The following is a 22503-nucleotide window of genomic DNA, read 5'->3' on the forward strand; positions in this document are numbered from 1 at the left end:
TCATCTAGCGCAATAACTATTATAGATACAGTTTTGAATCAAACTTTATTATAAAGATTATGGATTAACTATACATTGATAATAAATTTGTTTGATATATTACATCTTACTTCTCAAGTTGAAGCATCTAATCTTATTTGATGATAAAACCTTCTGGTACATCTTACAACAAAATTTATAGCCTGCGTTAATTATTTTTATTGAGAATAAAACATTTTGCAAATTTAGAAAAAGTAAATTCCATATTATCATCATTTTTCGGCAAAATTATTTTATCATATGATTTATACCAAAATTATCTTCAATATCAATATCTATTGTCGACTTATTTTGACAAATAGATTCATAGTGCATATTTTTAAATATAAATTTCAAAATTAAATTAAATTAAATGAAAAGATTATGATTTATAAATATATTGTAATATGAAAGTAGTGAAGTAAAGCACTACTTAGCTACTTTCATAATTAATAGCTAGCTACCGCTATCCTTATTTTTTAAATGTAGCCCGCTAAAGCTACCGCGTCTGAATGACACATTTTCATTCTCCTTACTATGATTCTTTTTCCATATTTTGATATATAGATATAGAATCCCCTCCGATATCTAAAGTGGAATAATATGATTATTAAATTTGACTAATCATTTATTCTAAACTCGCTCGATTATCTAACGCGATCAATTTCTTTTGCACTCAGCAGTACTGCGGGATAAAGTATTCGAACAGTTAAGATATTTTTCATTAAGAAAATCTTTATGGGTCAAATCCCAGCAATCTTTTAATATTTACTAAATTTGAATCATTCATTTTATTTGTTTCTTGGCAAATCGTTATTTTTAAATAAAGAATATATCGGAAAGAATTTCCAAAAATATAATTTTATTAAAATTTATTCAAGGCATTTTACCATTGTTTTCAAAGATATCCATTTAATGGGACTACACGATGGTTAATTTTGAATTTTATTAATTTTGGATTTATGGCATAAATAAATAAAAGTTTAATTCCTGAATCAAGCGATATCATTAAATATTAACATAAATGATATTTAAATATTATTATCAACAAGTTCTTAATGATTTAATTTTTTTTAAATATAAGTCAATAAATAAAAAATGGATTATTTACAAAAGGACACAGTATAACTTGATGAAAATATTATAACATATTATTTACTTCAAAGTAGATTGATTAATCTTAACAATTAATAACCTACCTATTTAAAAATTTTATATTTCTATTTAAACATTTTAAGATTTTACTAAAATTGGGTTATTTCTTGCTTATAGTGTTGCTATTGTTAAATCTTAATTGTAACAGTCGAAAAAAAGTCTTGGGGTAATAGTATAATTTTTTTTCAAGATTATGTTTTACTAAGTATCATTATTAGAGGCTAAGATGATAGTTTTTCTTATAAAAATTCAAGTAAGCCTTTTTATAGTAGGCACAAATCCTGCTAAAAATGGAGTCATTTATCACCAATACATGTTGACCACACTTTATACTTTAAATAAAGTAAAAGCTGCAGCGACTTATGAAAATTTCAATTTGGTTTATAAATTTTAAAATATTAATTGGTCAATAATAATATTTTAATGATTGAGAGACCCACCTCCACCATAGAGTCATCGCTAAAATTTACAATGTCATCACTGTAGATTGTTATATCATTTTAAATCTCCAACCAATACCCTTTTTATTAGAAATTTTTTTAAAATCCTTAAAAATTGTTAAAAAGAAATCAAATTTTTATTTTAGTTGTTGATAAAATATAAAATGAACAAAAATAATGAATATTAAAATATTTAAAAAAATATATGATTAAATATATGATTAAATAATCTATTTTTGATATATAACAATAATGAAGAGTTAACACTTTTAAATGAATATTAAATATTTTCCCGAAGGACCTCAGCTCCCCTCCCACCATTTAAAATTAGGAAAGGGGGCTAAAAAATAAACAAATACTGAGAGAAGCTCCCCTCATAATAACACCCATGCATGACTTAGAGGTTAGCGATTAGAACAAGCCGGCAATGCCACTATGAAAATTCATATATAATTATATAGTGTAATGTTGAACACCAAAATAGATCTTTTAAACAATTGAAAAGACGTTCTTTATATTTTTAGAGCCATTTTTGGTGTTTTTTTAAAAAAATTTTTTTAGTATTCTAATATTAATGATGTATATTTTTTTTCATATTAAAGGATTATTTAACTAGATTATTATTCAAGGCACTTAAGAATTATTATGCTTTTAGAGGTACCCATATTTCATTTAGTAAGTCGGGCTGAAAAGCAATATATTGTATACTTCTTAGGATATTTAAATCTAGATTTTGAACAATATATTGTATTAATTTAGAATATTTTTACAGATTTCATTTATAGAAGTCTTTTGAATAAACTAATTTACCATTTACATTATAACTCCATAAATATGAGATATATTTTTAAATATAAATAATAATTATTCAATATTAATATCAATGTTAAATTTAGATTCGAAATTTTATATATAGGGGTCTAATTTGTAAAGACTTTCACATACTGCTAAATATGATTTATTTTTTATCGATAATGAATTTTTTATATATAATTTAACATAATTTTTATCATTCTTCAAGTAATTATTTATATTATAATTATATATTATATTGATAGTATATATAACAAATATTTCATGTATTTCTTTAAATTAATTTACATAATTTTTCTTTATCTAATTTATTTTTAACTTAATACCCACTTCACATGGTTAACATTTTTTTTTTAAATTTAACCTTTTCAAGTTTATTAGATATGTAGGTATTTATACTTAATAAAATTATAGCTAATGTCTGCATATTTATTTTTTAACAGAAGGCAATAGGTTAATAGCATATTAAATGATGAATGATGGCTTGTTTAATACTTTATTTTTTTTGTTAAAATATTTTGTAACACTTATTTATTTTATAAATAATAGTTTAATTTATTTTAGCCCTTGCTTTAATTTTAATAAAACAATTGTGATCTTTTAATTATAGTAATGATCAAATAAAAAATTTTTTTTTTAAAGATTAAGGTTATAAATTTAATCATATATTTTTATGATATCTGTATAAATCATAATTATACAATGTTAATATCAAAGTTAAATATTTTCTATACTTGTATCTAATTTGTAATATATTAACATACTCTTATTGATAAAGATTTTTTAAAATATATATTAAAAATGATAGTACATATTTCAGGCATTGCTATAAATTTATATAATTTTACTTTTATTATTTCTAACTTACCATTTCACATCATTAACCTTTTTAAAAAAAATTTAACTTTTACATGTTAATAGATATGTAAATATCTATACTGAATAAATATGAATTATGTTTGATAAACTTATATAGTTAGCTAATGTCTACATATTTTTTATTTAACAGAAGGCAGTATATATATTATGCAATAAATGATAAGTGGTTTAATACTTTATTAAACTATTAAAATATTTGGAAGACTCATTTAATATATGAATAATAGGCATAATTTAAATTTACTATGACCCTTGCATGAATTTGAAATATCATGTTGATCAAATAAAAAATATTTTTTTAAAATTATTTTGGTTATAAATTTAATCAAGTATTTTTATGATATATTTAGACTACCATATTATTGGTAGGCTGAATTTTTTTATGAATAAATTTATTTGCCAGCATCACGAATCTTCATCTATTTACTTGATTGTCAAACTGAACACATAAATTTATGTGATTTTATACTATTTATTATTTACAATTTTGGTTTTCTGCAAAAATTTTAATATATCAATATTATTTCAAAATATAGACCAGGGCTAACCCAATTTTTTAAAATAAATATTAAGCCTAACGTAGCCCATACCTATTTTTTAAAATAAATATTAAGCTCAACGTAGCCCATACCTATTTTTTAAAAAAAATATGCCCAAAGTCTGTTTGGATTGGATATGGGTTGAACCTACCTTTGCAGACTATCTTTTAGGTCAACCTGATAGAAAAAACCTTTACATTTAGGCACATTAAAAAAAAAATAATATAAAAATAGGGAATGTTGTTTCTGTCTGCACATTCTTTTTCCCTTTCTAATTTGACCTTAATTTAACAAATTTATTGAAAATAAAATAGTATAATTATTGAGCGTCTTTTTAAAACATTCATTTTATAATAGGCCTTAAAGGGTCTCTCGCTCGTTATCTTATTATATGGATTTTTTTTTAAAAAAGTACTATATTATTTATTAAATTCTATTTATTTTTCAAATATAAAATATTATTTGATAATCTTGTTAATGGAAAAATTAATTGTAATATGTATTAACAAAAATAAAATTCTCACTACCATTGCTATATTTTTAAACAAAAGTAAATTAAAATCAATATTTTCAATTTTTTTGTGTGTAAAAGAGAAAGAGCATTTAATTACATAAAGTATTACATTTATTATTATTTTATTCCCACATTGCCCTCTATGGTATATTATAAATTAATAAACTTATGATATAGTATTAATTACTTTACTCTATTTTAACCTTTGATTAACTCTAAGGAAATAGTCTTAGACCAGCATTTTAGAAATAGGGCTGCACAGATATTTTTCCCAATACTGGAACCTCAGAATTAACACAAAATAGTTTTTTTATGGCATAAACATATTGCAATATCGATATAACATTATAGCTTGTTTAAAGCAAAATTATTATTAAGGAAGCATCTAGAATTAAACGATTTAAATTTGTTCAAAATTGGATCCGTTTTTGCCACTTCTAAACCCCTTCCTTAAAATATTTTTGTTATGATGACATATTTTTTAAGTGCTATTTAAAAATCCAAGATGGTTATTTATTAAGTGCCAATTTCAAAATATACACATTTATAACCAGGACATTTTGATATCGGCAAAGAATCGGTGCAGCCCTACCTAGAAGTGTCATACCCTCTCTGCTGGAAGCGTTATATTTGCATCGATAGAAATTAATTGGTTCATGTGACTTTTATTCGAAAATATTCGTTTCCTAATCCGGGCCTCACATGGAAAAATTTTGAAAATCATGACTCCAGCCTTTAAATAATTTATAAACATTATGCCGTGTGGTTAAACAAAATTTATAGATAAATTGGCTAGCGGGTGGGTGAATTTTTTAAAAAAAAATAAGTGGATGGGCGGGCGGTTTAAAAAATTTCTAAACTGCTAGTAGGTGAGCTTTTGGCTAAAACCCGCCCATTGAAGACCTCTAATTCAGAGCCCTTTATTGAAAATCGGTGCCGATTGAATTCACGTTATCAAAATTTCCGCTAAATAGAGTTTAAAATTCCTGATCCCTAATTCGAATTAACGGCGCTGATTTACTTTAGGTTTTTATAAACCCAAAATTTGGTATTCGGGCTTCGATAAAATTTTTTTAATTATTTTGTTTTCCTAATGTTTTTAATTTTACTACCCTTTTTACCGCCTATAATTTTTCCGCTTTCGTTGAAAATAGCGTCAGTCAAATAAAAAAAATGATATCGGAATCATACCTAATTATTTCTAACAATAATACTCAAAGCCTATTGGTTGGGGTAAATAATTTAAATTTTTTTATCCAATTGGGGACCTGAAAATAAAAATAGAACCAATGCAGGATATTATTTTTGATATTCTTGGGATTAGGGCGGGCATAAAAAGTTCCACTCTAAATATCTGTTTAAGACTGATTTAAATTTATTACCCTAATGTCAAACCGTTTACATTTTCCGACAATCTCGCTCTTGCTTTCGAAGGAACCTTGGATATTTATTTTAACGGCGGTACCTTAATTCACACATTATGTAACAAAATTATGATTTAATTTTTCAGCCTGTTTTTTTTGTTCCTATTCATAAGCTTTAAAATGATATTTTAATAAATCATTTGCGGGGGTAAGGGTCTGCCCTATCATCATCTTCAAATTTGAAATGCCCACGCGAGATTTCAGAAAAATTTGATTAAGATCGCACCTGCTTAAATCTAAGAAAAAAAATATTTATGATTGAAAAAATTTAATTTTTAAATAAATTTTAAACAAGGGAGAAATTTAATTTTGATTATTTGTATTTTATTTTACTTTATCTAAGAGTATTAAATACATATATTAATATTTATTGTTTAAAATATTTGGATAAAATAGTAAAATTAAAAATAGCAAAAGCACATTCAAAAAAAAAATACCACTCACTTACCACGATTCCTTATAAATTTTGATGAATATAAATTTTTTTAAAAATATTTATTCGTTGCTATCCATATTACAAACGAAACTAATATTATTAAATGGCATGAAAGTAAAAAAAAGGCTTAATAGTGCGATCGGAAAAAAAGAAGCAAACCAGTTTGCGTTGTTTTTATAAATTGTTTATTGATTTATTTGTACGATACCATTTGAAATGTATTCGCTCAATTAGGTTCTACTATAATCAAGATTTTAGCAAAAAATAATTATTATCTAAGCCTTCGAGATTTTGCCAACAGATGACTAAACCTTTCTGCCATCTATGAGCAAAATAACTAGGATAATAAGGGTAATATTTTTTGAAAAATCTTGAGTTAGCCGTTTTTTAAAAAAATCGTCGAAATCAAGCCGTTTTTTAATATTATGCTAACGACCTACCTACATCATCTATTTAAACTCTTTCCTAAGTTACCAGCTTTAGAAAGTTGGTTTTAGTAATGTTTCAAGCTGAAGTTTGAACCGAGTTGCATTAGCTTAACTTTACAACTTTCTTGGCCACACGTGCCTTTCAGCAAAGGATTATTTTATCCATAACTCTATTTTTTCGTGAACATTATCATCATAATTAAGGAATTTAAAATTGACGTGTTGGAACGACCTTCTAGTCACTCTTTTCAATGTCGATTCATCCGGCTCCTTTTATTCAACTCAAAAGTTACCAAATCTCGAATCTTTGAACATTCAATAAATTAAACTAGAGTTTTAAATGATCTTCAAAATGGAAGATCTTTAAAAAAAATCGATTTCTGAAGATTATTATTTTTAAGAATGCTCAAGCTGGATCTTTGATCAAATTTTAAAATTCCAAATCTTTCATAAGCAAAAATATATGATGCTTAAAAAAATCTTTAATGATGAAATCACCATTTTTTTAGGCGAAAAATTTTTTTTCTTTCAACCTCTGATTAAATTAGCACTAGTCAATGAGGTACGGACTATAAAACCCCAGCCCAAAATAGAGGCTTTTGCCCCCATATAATCTATGATTTAAAATAAAGTTAAAATTAGTTAAGTACGTTAATTTTTTTTTTAAAAAGGGCTCATAATTACCCCATTTTCTCCCGACTTCTCGCTAGAATTATATTTTTTCAAAATCTTTTTAGCCTCTTTCATTTTCTCTCCAGATATTAGATCACGTTTTTTTAAAAAAAAATTTATTCTTTATCAACGAAATGTCAACAGAATATTAAATAAAATTTATCCAATTTCTCTTTAGCCCCAAATTTTGAGAAAGGAATTTTAAAAAAAGATTATCGTAAATATTGATCGATAGAAGAAGATACTCAACTAAAACTACTTTTTTTCTCATGATAATTGGTTTTAGTTTTTATGCGCATTTTTTTTAAAAAAAATGGCTTAATAAGGTTTGAAAATTTTATATTTATCAATTTTTGAAGTAATTTTTTTTTTCGCATTTTATTTAATATTGGTTTTGAACTCATCCATTCTAACGTACCCCCTTAGTTTAGTTTATAATTTATATATTATTTCATTCTAAATAAATTATCTGGAATTGTCAGTTTGAAATATGTGAACATCCTTGAAACTTGGCTAAAGCCTTGGCCTAGCCTTAATCAACAAAATCCAGCACTGATTTCTACTATCCGATATATGTATATGCACAAAAAAGTAGCATCATGTTACAGCACGCCGCCAGGGACCTGTAGAGTAGTGTTTTTAAATTACCCGATTAATATCTATTTGCAAGATATCCAAGACTACATAATATTATTTTGGCTAAAATCTTAACGGACCATAATACTACAGTACAGGTCATTTTTTGAAGTCCAGACTTTAATCATACTTCCTGGCATTAGAATCTTTAATATTTCTTGAGTTTAATTTCGACTATAATTTTGTGAAATGTTTCAGAGGGATAATTTAGATACATATAGATAGATATATGGTGATGCAAAGTCGTTCCATTTAAGCCAATTTTTAAAATAGGCTAACTCAATTCTTTATCCGGAAAAATATTATGAACGCCTGAAGATTTGGATCATAGATGGCACAAAGATTTGGACATCTGTTAGCGAAGTCTTGTAGCTTAGGCAATATTTTCCTGGCTAAAATTTTGAGTTAGCCGTTTTGAAAATTCACTCAAATAGAGCGACTTTGCATAATTCAATTAAATAATTTTTAAGCCTCATACCAGTATATTTTGTAAAAGTAAATTTACTGCCTTTAGGTCCAGGCCTGTGGCTTTCTATAGCTTAAAAATAAATTCTACAACTCTTATCAAATTAGATTACCTTCCCTCTTGTGTTCATACAATTTCAATACCATTTAAAAATTTTAATATATATTTTTATACTTTAAAAAAAATGAAAGAATAAGAAACCTTACATTTGTAATTTGTATAAAATATAAATAAAATAAAAGATATCGTATCTAATTGGGGGAGGGGGGAGGATTGCTCCTCTCCTTTGAAATGATCAATAAATTAAAATTATAAAGAAAATAAACGCCCAATCTCAAAAACGAAAATTATCATAGCATTTCGTAAATTATCTCATTTTAACCGAAAATTTTTTATTCGCTCACCTTCGTAATTATTATTTTATTATTTATTTTTTTCATTAAAATTTTTGTTTTAAATATTTAATTACTTAAAAGTGTTGGATTAATTGGCTCTATTTTTTGAAAATTGCTGACCTAATATTAAATATTGCACAAGCCCGAAGATTTTATTCATCGATTGCAGAAAGGTTTGGGCAACGAAATTTCGAGGCTTGCGCGAAATTATTTTTTTGTTAAGATATTGGGTTAACTAGGATTAAAGGTTAGAAAAATATGGGTTAGGGAAGATTTAATTAAAGGTTCTTTCTTGAGATATGGGATATTATAAAGAGGGTTAAAAATTTATATGGAAAATCCGTATATAAAAATTGATACGAATTTGAGAAACTTGCCAGATAAAAATTTCTGAAATTGATAGTGTGTGATGCTATATAACATATTATTGGAATACATTTTCTGTGATAGTGTGGGATGCTCTATAACATATTAGAATAAATTTCCGGTCAAATAAAAATTTTTATAACGCCTTCAGTAGATGATTTAAAAATTGAAATATTCCGAATCCCACTGGATTCCATATCCCAAATATGACATATAATATTTTATTTTTGATTAAATTAAAAAAAAAAGGATCCATTGTTTGTCAATTCCCTATTTAACGAATTAAAAAAATCCTATTACCGCATGCAATAGTATAACTAATTATAATTTGAAGTAAATTAATCATACAGGCTTCGCCTATCTATTGTAGTAGTAATAATGTAAATAATGTAAATAATGAATAGATAGAAAACATTAAATTTGGATTTGAATTGAGAAAAGGAGTAAAGGATAACTATAAAACGCGACATTTGTCAAGGTAATTTTTTTGGCATCGTATACTTTTTTTTGACGCAATCAAAAAATAATTTAAAGGTCTATTCGGGGTTTTATCAAAAAAAAAAAATTTTTGTATCGCTCGCGTTCTTCCAAGCCTAAGAGTACTTAAATTTTTTTAAATATAATAATTGAACAGTTGGATTTCTTTAAGCTCTTTTAATTCAAGTCCTTCGCTCGTTTTTGTCAATCATCCTGTCCTCCGTTATAAGCTCCGTAAATCTTCTAATTTTTTTAAAAAAAATATATTATTAACTAACCCTTACCCCTCCACATTGACGCGAATTCGCAGCGAAATTTACAAATGCTGAATTTTTGTATTTTTCACCGCCAATTTTTGCCAACTGTAAATTAGGAGTTCTACTAAATTATTGTTTTACGCTTTTTTAAAAAAAGTCCATTCAAAAATTGCAAGGACAATTTTTTTTTGAGTTAGTGTCTAAAAAAATGTACCGAATCCAGGGTGCTCTGGATTCAGGGTTCAAAAATTTTTGATTGTTTTGTCGCACGGAGTTTTAGAATTTAATTTAAAAAATGGGCCCGAACTCACCCTGCCTCAGAAACCCCAGGTTTGAGCGCTTGTCCAAAAATGGGTTCTTTTTTGGAAGATGAGAACCAAATTCAAATTTTGGAACCCTGTGCCCAGAGCCCCATAAGTATTTTTATTTTAAAATCATTTTAAATCTAAACTTTATCACATTCTTTCTCTATATATACTAAAAAATTCAATCTATTAACAAATCGATTTACATATTAACAAAATCGAAATTTGTTCTATTTAATATTCATGTAATCATAGTTTTATAGTAACGGTAACATGAAATTATTCAATACCTCCTAAGGCTCACGATTATATTAACTTTTATTTTTAAAATCATGTTGAGGTGATCAATACCCTCAACAAATATAATTTTTTTGGGGTTTGTTTGTAATAATAGTAAAAAAATGTTTGCATATTCCTATCTATGATACCAAAGTTATTTGATTGTAAATTCTTCAACGTTTCTGATTGGTCCATTTTATAGTTGTAAATTAAGATTATATTTTAAATATTATTTAAATATTACTTTGAATTATCTGATTTATTAAATAAATGTGTAAATGGAATAATTACCTGCATAAAAATTCGTATTAATAATAATGTCCTCCATTTTGACCGAAATGGACGATACCATCAAAGGGGGGCACTCCCCCTTTATCGATGTAAATGTATCATCAGCGCAACTCTTAATCGTGTTTTATGGAAGGCGCCTTTACCTTCTTTTTCGGTTGGAGGGAAGATCAAAAAATTTTAAAATATGGCGGCATTAAGATTAAGAGGAAGCGATAATCTTGAAGGAGTAGGAAAGGGGGTGTAAAAAATTTTCTAAAGATAAAAATCTCAGATTTACCTTTCTACAATATACATTTTCAGATTTCATATATTTATGAGTATTTGAATCAGAAATATCTTAAAATTAGTCCCATATGCAATAACTATTACCTATCCGATATTTAGATTAATTCTTATTTACTATATATCTTCGAACCAATCTCATATTGTAACTATGTTATCTATGCGTAATCCTAGCAAAATATGGATAAAATACTCTGAATTTTTAGTTTCTCATGGCCAGGGCGATATTGATGCATTATCATCAATAGAATTGGCAAATAAAAATCAATTTATTAAAATTCGATTAAAATCGCTATTTAAATATCACTCCGAATTTTTTTGTTTATTCCTAAATAGTTAATCATCTTATTTAAAATATTGGAAATGATTATGGCCATTGACGTACGCAGCGGGGGAAGGGGGCAGGGGTACAAATCCCCCCCCCCCCCAAGCCAAAAAAAAATGCAGATGCCGGATTATATTTTTCAAAAATATTATTGTTAATATTAATTTATATTTGTTAATATTTATTCCTATCTCATATATATATATTTAATTACATTTATTTATCACATTCATCTACTAAGTTATTTTATCAATTAATTTCGATTTCAAGTTTTCCTTGGCGTAATTTACCTATTATTTTCAAATTTTAGTGGCGTAATATTTATCTAAATTTCTAGTCAAATAATAATTATCTCTGAAGCTCCTTGTCCAACAGGGAGAAAGAAATTGCAAGCTTGTCCAACGAGATCGAGTCTCCGCCATCAAGCAGTAACAGCTTTTATGGAGTTAGAAGAGCCGATTATTAATGCTATTACTGAAATATCACAATGGCTTGAAAGAAGTATTTCCTAAGAAGCAAGAAAATTATTAGATTTCAATACTTATTCCAAATTTTTTTTTCTCGTTCGAATGTATTATTTAATTATACAACTATTTTATGTAATACTTTTCAAAAACATAACATTGACTTGATTAAGAAGATGAGAATAGCGGAGAGCATTTTATTAGAACTTAAGGAAATTAGAGCTAATGTTGATGAAGAATTTCATATTTTATATGTTATTGTTGAGTTAAAAGCAGAGCTATACGTGTTTAATATTTGTCCCCCTCGACTTGCAGCAAGCAAGCTCATCGTCAAAACATTAATATAGGATCAGTAGAAGAGTATTATAAAACAAATGTTCCCTCTCCCAACTTTTTACATATGGTGATAGAAAAAATATATAAATATTTATTAGATTTTTATCATGAAAATGTTAAAATATATTATGATGCCTTATTAGACGAATAACTATGGTTGATGCAGTCCCAAAAGATGCTATGGATGCTTTGCATTATTTCAAACACATTTTAGATAATACTCCTAATGTATTAAAATGGTTATATATATATTAGCAGCTCTTTATTAATCTAATGAGAGAACATTCTCTTTTTAAGAAGAATAACAGAGCTTTGCAGAGGTACCATTTGCAGGACACGGCCCAGATTTTTTTAAAAATTTTCAGGCCCGGCCCGAATTTTTTTTAAATAAATTATATTTATTTCTGATTTTTATAGCTAATAATGGTGATTTCAAATATTTGATTTTAAAATATACAGCTCAGCCCGGGTGTTTTTTTTAAAAAAAATTAAAATACGGTCCGACTCGGGGGCCGGGCCTGCAAGTCTGTGAAAAACACCTATGAAATACAACATCTGAAAATTGATTGAATGATTTGGATCCTTTGAATATTCATAGGCATTTAACGCCAAGCAAGGATAGATAATTGAAAAATTAGCTCAAAACATACAAAATACAATTATTCTTAAGAAACTTTATGTGTATTAATATTAATTTATATTTCTAACATTTAAATTTTTTATATTTATATATTTTAAAAGCTCAAAAAATTCAAATTTCAATTTTGTGTCATTTAAGTGATTCATATCGTGGGTTATATTCACTTTATATTTTATAATTCACATTTATTTTATAGTTTTTCAATGCCGGTTTATATATATAATTTTTTTAATTCACATTAGTTTAAAATTGTGTATTAGAAAAGTTATTAGTCCTAATAAATTTATGCTTGGTATTTTTAATTAACAATAATATTTCTTAAAAAAAAAATTTATTATAAACACCCCCTCCCCTTCCCCAAACTGCCACCTTTGAGTAATCGATTAAATTGTTATACTTGGTCGACCGAATTAGTCGACAATATGGTCGCGAGTATTGAGTAGTGTTTTAGTCTAAATTTAGTCGTTTAACGAGAACAGCCCTGGTTATTAAATTTATGAATTAAAATAAACTAATGCAACCCGAAATATTTAAATGAAATTATGTATTTCGCTGTATTTTTTCTTTTCTGATAACAAATTATTTTCTTATATTTTCCATTTCTTTTTCGTAATTATTTTTTTTGGGTTAGATTTTCGCATATTTTTCGATTCCTTGCTTAATAATTATTTTTAATATAATATAATCTCTATCTTATTATTATTATTTCTTAGTATTTACAAATAATAAACCTTTTCTTTTTTAAAAAATAAAAACTTACTACATTAATTATCGATCGTATTTGATTTTTATAATAAATCAATGAATTTAATTTTTTTTAATTTTTTTTTTATAAAATAATAAATATCTAATTTCAAAAAAAAAATATAAAAATATTTTGAGAATCATAATATTATGAAGATGCAAAAATCATTAAACTCGAACGCCAACAAAAGTTTTATTAATTGGGTCGTCCACTAGATCTATGAAATCTAAAAAAACGACATTATGAAAGCTTTGAAGAAAAAAAATGGCCAGCCAAATTGACTCCCAAATGCAATAAAATGTTGTTATACGACAGCATTTTATTCGGTTATAAATATTTAGCTAACATGTACCTGACTAAATTTATGTTAGGAAATTCTTCTGCATTAAGAGATCTACAAGGCCCTGGCTATCCGAAAGACCTCGGCCCGGGCTATTCGTGAATAAAAAATTTTGGACTTGGCCAGATAATTTATATATAAAATATCAGGCAGGGCCTTGCAAAATCTCTCTTATTTTTTAAATAGGCCAGCTTGGGCATTAAAATTTTGATATATTTTTTTTCGAATTTCAAACTAATATTTTGATAAATTTTATTTAAAAAATTACAATATGCATATTGATTCATTCCATGTTAATTGTTTCGGCCGGGTCCTTTCAATTTCGATAAAAGAAAATTGTAGGCACATTATATCTAGTTATATCAAAAACGAATTTTTTTAGCTCATTGGCAATTATTTTTTTGGACTGTCTGTCTATACTATTACTAATACTAGATCTATAAATAAAAATAATATAGTAAATTCACAAAAATAAATTAAACAATTTATTTATGATATGATCCAATTACAAATGCACAATAGATATCAAGCAAAAAATTTATTTATAAAGCGATTAATGTAGAAATAGATAGCCATAGATGAAAGATATAAGAGTCTTAGTTGACATTGGGGAAATATTAGATATAGATAGGGTTGGTCGATTTTTAAAAATCACCCGAACCGATTACGATTTTAGCCAAAATAATATTAAGTAAGCTTCGATTTGGCAAATAGATGTTCAAACCTTTCTATGAGAAAAATCTTCAGGCTTACATAATATTATTTTGGCTAAATATTATGACCGGAAAATTTTTTAAAAAAATATAGCGGGTTGGGAAGACTTTCGTAAAACTTCAACGGACCGAGACCAACTTTTCGTAAAAATTCTACGGGCCGGGCTGTACAATTTGTGAAAAATTTCTTAGCCAGCCGAGATTTGCAGACCTCTTTTACTTATTCATTTCATCAGCCATTGGCCTTTTTTTTGTCAGACTCTGATTCATTTGTCATGACTCAGATTTAAAATTTTTTTTTTATTGACAATTGATTTATTATTCACACATATTACATAAAATTTCGTTAAATTGCCTATCCCATGAACAAAATAAATAACATTATAAATCATTTATTTTCTTAGATTTTTTTGCGTCCAATCGAAACATCTTTATTTTCAGATTTTGAAGAGAGAAAAAAAAATTATATCTTTTAAATTAAAAATATTTAAATAAATTACCTTTTTTTGAGGAAGATGGGTGGTTAAAAATAATAAATACACCTAAAAAATTGCGATTTAAATCAAACGATTCTTTTAGAATCTATTTGAAAAGAAGCACATTTGATATTTTTTTATATATTTAACTCTTCTTTACCCTTACCCGAGTAGCTGACACCGTCAATTGGCTAAAATGAAAAATAGACGACTAATCAAAATTGATTTAATAAACAGTTGAATGTGGAGAATCCTCAATTACCTATTTAAAAAAAAAATCGGACTGGGTCAGGCTTATTTTAAAAAATAATTTAGGCCGGACCGGGTTTAAATGTGATATCACTCAATTTTGTGGAATAAATTTATATATTTTAAAATTCTTGCAAGAAACTAGGCCCCAATATTTTTTATTTATAGAATATTTTAAATAAATTTGAGCCGGGCGAACAAATAAATTTTTATTTCGGTTTTGGGATAAATAGAAAAAAATCGGAATCGGGCTGGGTTTGAAAAATTAAATCCGATTACTAATTGAAATATCAATAAGTTAAAACCGATTCGCCGTTTTTTGAAGAGTTTAGTTTCATAACTAATAATGGTTAATCGGGGTGCCTGGTGAAAAAAACGGTATTAAATTTAATTTTGAAAATAACATATTTTATATTCTTATAAAAAAAATTCCTATTTTCATCGATAGGGATGTACCCAGAGTTGTTAAACGCTACTTTTAAAAGTAGCGCGCTACCGCTATGGCTATTTGTAAAAAAAAGGTAGCTCGCTATTAGCTACTATTTTTTAAAAGTAGCTTTAGCTACTTTTCAAGCTATTTTTTATAAAAAAAATTTACAAACAAATTTTTTATTTTTTGCTTATAATGTTATTGTATAGTAAATATATAAAAATCAACATTTATAAATATTAAAATATAGTTAGTTTTGATTATAAAAAAATTTATGTTATAAAAATAAATATTTATGGTAATTTGTTGCATTTTAATAATGAAATCATTTTAATATTATCATCCCCAAGTCTAGAGCCACTATCAGAAAGTATAAGTTTTGCCTTACTAAATAATCTCTCTACACTAGCACTTGAGGGTAAGGGCGTATTTAATCTTATATACATATTTAAGATAGATTATCAATAATTTTATTTGCAAGTACATCGTTTGTCTGGCATCCTATTATCATTTTGAGGGCTAATGCCACAGATCTTCTTTTTAAAGTTCTAGGGTCTAGCCAATGGCCTGTGATTCCCAAATAAGCTCAAAAATATTTAATCAGATCAATTTATAAATATAAATAAGTTTTTACCTTCTGTTATGTGTCCAACTATCTGCCGTTGTACATATATATGATATCTCTGATAACTCTACTATTAGAGCATCTTTCATCATTTTAAAGTTATCTGCTATTTTATTCATTACTGTCTGGCGGCATAAAGTTGTTGTACCAGGGGATAGAGTTTTAATCATCATGGTAAATGATGGATTATCAACTAACATTGGCTAAACTGTATAAATTATAAAATCAACAATAACTTTATCAGCCAATTTCTGAGAAATATTGTCATTTGCATTATTAATTAATTTGGTTTGAATTGAATTAGTCTTTTTGGATGTAGAGTCGCCTATACCAAAATTATTTAGATGTTTCTCCATTTCCTTAAAACTCATGAGCAGTCTTATAAAATAAATATTATTGGAATGTAAAAATAACAATTTACCTTTAGGTGTTTCTTGAGTATAGCTACTGGATTAATTTGAGGAAATATTTTTTTACATTTTAAACAAATAAATTAAAAGCCAGTTTTGGATTATATATATATATATATTTAAAATTCAAATCTAGGGAATGGGAAATTTGTATTATAGCTATTAAGAATATTTTTTCTTCCCAGGCATCTTCCATTTCGTTAATATCATTGTCTGAATCACTTTCAACTATTTGGATATCTATAGGCGATTACATTTTAAATAACTTAACACGTGATTTAGGTTTATAATACAATTGAAAATATATTTCAATTTCAAATTTAAATAATAAATTATAAAAATTAAAATTAATTATGATCATATTATATATAAATTTCCATGTTTATACTTACCTTCATTATATTTTTTTAAAGTAGATAAGTAGTGGCTACTTAGCTACTTTCAAAAAAAGTAGCGCGCTAAAAAATTAAATAATTACAAAAAAAGTAGCCTCTATTAGCTATAGCTACCAAAAAAGTTAGCGAGCGAAGTAGCGCGCTACTTTAACAACTCTGTGTACCGATATTTTTGTCGGATCGGATCGGGCCGATATTTCACCCATTTAAAAATATCGGTCCGCCAATATTATAAAATTTTCTGACCCTATCCGATATAAAATGGCGCCTTTAATAAAAATAAAATGTTATAAAATTTTAAAAAAAAGTTATATCTAAAATCATTTATCTTTATAAATAAAATCGAAATCCATTTTTATGTATATTTTTTTAATAATAATAATTAAATAATAACATTCCATATTGTTATTTTTTTTGCGCATTCTGTGTATAAAAGTGTGCGATAATCTCTTCAGAATTTTTAGTGAAGCTGGTGATATTGACAGTTACCATCGCCTCAGGCTGACCTCTGATAAATTGGAAATATTGGTATTTCTAAAAAGAAATTTTCGATATATTAATGTTAAATATTATTTTAAATATTTATTTCAAATTTCATGATACATTTGTTTATTACTTATTATGTATATAGATTAATGTTATTACTTATTATATAAAAGTAATTTAACAAAAAAAATATTTTATATACTTTTAGAATTGCAATTTAATTGAATATAAACTATAACTGATCATTACAATATATTTAAATGACATAAGCTATGGTATAGTTAAATTTTAGATCTTATACTAATAAAAAGTATATTAAAAATTAAAACCATTGGTATCTTTACAGAATAAAAAATTAGATATGATATCGGATCGGTAATCGGCCGATATCAATTTAATATCGGATCGGATCGGCCTCCAGAAAGTGGTATCGACCCCTATTTATCGACGGTTAGATATTGTAAAGCAAAGTAAGATGAACAAGGAAAAAATGGATTCAAATTTTTTTTCTCTTACAAATATGAAAATTTTGGAAGAAGAAGAAAAAAGAACTTTTCAAGGGAAAGGTTGATGATTCAAAAATCCTCCAACTGGATCCGCCATTGTTAGACTCCATGGTTTAAAAATTATGAATAAATGGCTTTTGTTAGACTTCATGGTTTAAAAATTATTAATAAATGGCTTAAATTATCGGCTTGCTTTTTTTTTAGTGTCATGTCACAGTTTTCGTTTTTTGAACATGATAATTAGTTCGAAAAAAAAAAGGATGACTCAATAAATGCTTTTTATAAAAATATCATTTATTTACTCTATGACCCAGAATTTAATAAAAAATATTGAATGTTCATAAAATAGCTCAGTTATACCACCGATACCCGACGGCTTTTAGGCAAAATATTTAAAGCATACTGAGCACGCTTTTGCCTCTTCCCTACTGACACGATATTATTACTGCCAGAGTTCAGGATAGGCTAAATAACATTTTGCTCCTGAATATTCAAAAAAAACATTCATCAGTGTAGTTTAAAGAAACGGACCGAGATTGAAGCCCGATTCTCAATATCGGTCTTGTCTTTGATCTCGAAATCCGGGCCTCCAGAAATAACCGTTAGCGATCCCGTTAAATCCATTGCTAACCAACAGTCGAATGAAAGGTCTGGGTTGAACTTTGCTAATTATGCTAATAATTATTATTTTAAATAAATGATAAAAAAAATATATATTTATGCTATTAAAATATAAATAAATACAAATATTAATACGATACTTATGAACCCAGTTGAATATTTTTATGTAGACGAAGTCAACCCTATTACTTAAAATCGTTAATGATTAGATTAAATTTAAAAATACATATAATTAATATCGTGATAAGTATAATGAAAATTTTATTTTATATATTGATTGATACTAATTTATTCGTGATGTTAGTTATGTTTTTTTTCTCCATATTTTTTTAATTAAAAAATAATATAATATTTTTTTTTAAATTAAAAGAAATATATCTATATTTTTTTTGCCCCCCTAAAATAATTAAATGACGGGTATATAAATAAAAAATGATGATTTTTTATTTTTGATATCAGATTCAGAATCCTAAAATTTATCAGTATTTTGCACCTTGTTTTTTTAAAAAAAATATATGATAAATGATTAAAACCTTAGAAAATTTCATTATTATTTTGTTAACAGACTTGACAGTTGGGGTTAGAAAATCTGGTCTGGGCCGATATTTTGTTATTTTATGTGACATAGCGGCTTGATTAAGATTTTAGCCAAATTAATATTATGTATGGAGATTTTTCAGGTGGCAGGAAGGTTTGCACCTCTATATCTCGAGGCTTACATAATATTATCTTGGCTATAATCTTATAATGGGGCCTTTTTAAAAATTAACCTAAACACTATTTTCATGTAAGAAAAATTATTGCCTCTTAAGAAAGAAGCTAAATTTTCACTGATGCTAAATGATTTCACTACTTATTAATCGGCATATACTTATGAAACTTTAATGCTGGGTTTTGGGGTGGAACCGATACAATGTTTGAAGGGAGTTAAAAAAAATAACCTTATTACAATTTTATAATATTTCTATTTTTTACTTTAAAAATTTTTTACCGGTTTAGAAATGTATTTATTTAAGGATGTTTATTGGTAAGAGTTAAGCGAAATTCTCGCAATAGGATTGGTGCCGATCTTCGAGAATTCCTATTTTTGCTTATTCCTATAATGTAATTTATAATCTTTTAAAAAAAACGGAAAGGAGAACTACACCTTCCTACAAAAAAAAGGACATAAATTATATTTTTGAAATCATGATTCTTATTTATTTTAATTTTATTTTAAAAAAATGGGTTTTGATGTAATGAACTGAGTTTGCCTCCTATATATATATAGATATATATTTAAAAAAACTCGAAGTTCCGTTCGAATTAACCGTTGGGGGAGGCTTTATATTTATAAATGCTTTCGAAGATTTTTAACTCCAAATGAATGATTCCACATTCCTGGCCCCTGCCCTTTTCTTGTATGACCAAAGAAAAATACTGCCGAAGCTGATATCGAATTTGTAACTGTTGTTTAAATGTTTAAACAATGCACAAAAAAAAAAATTGTGGTTTTTTAAAATTTATCCTTTATGTAAACTTGGGAAAATTTATAATTAAAATATAAAAAAATTAGCATTTTGATTATTTTATTTAAAAAAATATATATATATCAATCAATACAATAGTTTATGTGTAGTTTATTATGTAGATTACTCACTTAAAAATCATCTTTTTTTTGTTTTGTTTTAAATTGACACGACGACTATCGCATAAAAAAAACAAATTATGATAAGTGTATAATAAATACCAGAATTTTCCTATGACAAATTTGATGGTGATGATAATACCTATAAATCGAAATTCGAAGTGATTATAATATGATCCGATAATATGGTCTTGCTTTGGCTACTAACATCATAAAATGATAATGAAAGAAAGTTTACATTACCATAACCAGAAATTAGAACCTGACGAGGGTTCGGTTCTGAGGATTTCTTTTTTTAAAAAAATGGGTTCTGTTTACGGTTCCTAGCGTTTCGTTTCCAAACTCCATTAAAGCAATCAAAAAAAAATTTAATCGATGAATGAACCCCTTAAAATAAATATATATAAAATTTAAATACTTGCACTTATGTTTGAACCCGGTTCCTGAAAATTCTAAGATGGGCTCAGGTTTTATTAAGCTCCGAAGATTCCAATTCTAAACTCTCACCATAACCTGCTATATAAACGTATTTTGAAATTGGTGCCATCTTTATAGTAGTCAAGAAATTTTAGCTCTCATTTCACCTTTTCGGCTGTCAAAGCTCCTTCAGTATTTCCTTCTACTTTATATTGCACAATTCGTCTCTATTTAAATTTATATTTCGTGATATTAGCTTTTACTTTATGGACCCTTTGAAGTTTTGGTGTGCCTACTTTTTAACCTTGTTTTCGATATAATTTTCGGGCCTTTTCATCGCTTGTCCATATCATCGCTTGTCCATATCATCGCTTGTCCATATCATCTTTGTCTGTTTACATTGATCTTTGTTTTTTTCACGGGTAATCCCTTTAAACTTCCTAATATATTTATATTTCGTATCTTATTCTTTTTGGGTCGCTTCACCATACTCATCTCCATTATATGTAAATTTTTCTCCTCTGATTCTTTATAGGATAGCTTCCAGCTTTTAATTGCCGGTAGTCGCCATTTATTTATGTCCATGGAATCATTTCACCTCCATCTATGATCATATATTTTGTTAACCCCTAATTTTTCTTTCATTCCCTCATTTTATTATGGCAAGTAAATACCATATCATGTATCGTGTGATTGATTTCGAGTTAGTCTATGAATAGAACTTCTATTATCGTTATGAACTGCATCGGGATTAGATCCCATTCCTGATGAACTCCTTCGGCTATTGGAAAGCCTGGTGATATGCTATTTGTGTTTTGGTATGGTATGGTTCTACCATAGAACTTCTATTATCGTTATGAACTGCATCGGGATTAGATCTCATTCCTGATGAACTCCTTCGGCTATTGGAAAGCCTGGTGATATGCTATTTGTGTTTTGGTATGGTATGGTTCTACCATCCGGTATAATTCTAGTATATTTTCCAGGTATCTTTGGCGTTAGGCTCACCACATAAGATTTCTTAGAATGTTTTTTTTCTAACTCATTTATCTAATTGCGCCAGTGGTCGATCCTTCAGGCATTAAGCCAAACTGGATTCTTTATTTCGACCATATCTCTTCCATTTTTTTTCGAAGAGGTATTGACAGTGGGACATTAGTTTGAGGTTTCTGTAATTTTGACAATTATGTGGATCAACTTTATTTTGAGATAGGAACTTAATAGCTATGCCTCCATTTTTATATAATTTCTTCACTTTCCAGCATTTTAGAGAGTATTCTTTCATTAACTAGTGACTTAAGACTTAAAACTATCAGGGCCTCTTGCTTTACCCTTTTTTTCATGCGTTTTAGGCCACATATTATTTCTTGCTTTGTTATAGATTCAATTGCGTTCTTTTTATATTGAGTGTTTATCTAGATGCTAAAAATATACTTTTATCTCTTTATTTTACCCCTTTATTATCAATTTTCCTTTATTTATTTTTTAAATAATCATAAATTTCAAAGTCCTCACTTTTAATACGACCAATATTTTATTTATTTATAAAAAAAAAAATTTCATTGACTTTTTTTCCTTTCTTCTTTATCATTAGATTTATATCAAATTATTTCTATTTTTTTTTTC

General features: G+C 26.7%; 1 protein-coding gene across 3 annotated transcripts in view; it reads left to right on the top strand.

Moving 5' to 3' along the window:
• Positions 1-2537: 2537 nt before the first annotated feature.
• Positions 2538-22503, top strand: part of LOC135925143 (plasma membrane calcium-transporting ATPase 2-like) — a 48141-nt gene continuing 28175 nt past the window's right edge. For all 3 annotated transcript variants that reach the window (XM_065460347.1, XM_065460348.1, XM_065460346.1), the window contains exon 1: positions 2538-2633. The gene's annotated coding sequence lies outside the window, so the exon portion shown is untranslated. The remainder of the gene's footprint in view (positions 2634-22503) is intronic.

Source organism: Gordionus sp. m RMFG-2023, chromosome 2, assembly GCF_954871325.1.
Source record: "Gordionus sp. m RMFG-2023 chromosome 2, tfGorSpeb1-WG-v2, whole genome shotgun sequence".
NCBI lineage: Eukaryota > Metazoa > Nematomorpha > Gordioida > Chordodea > Parachordodidae > Gordionus > Gordionus sp. m RMFG-2023.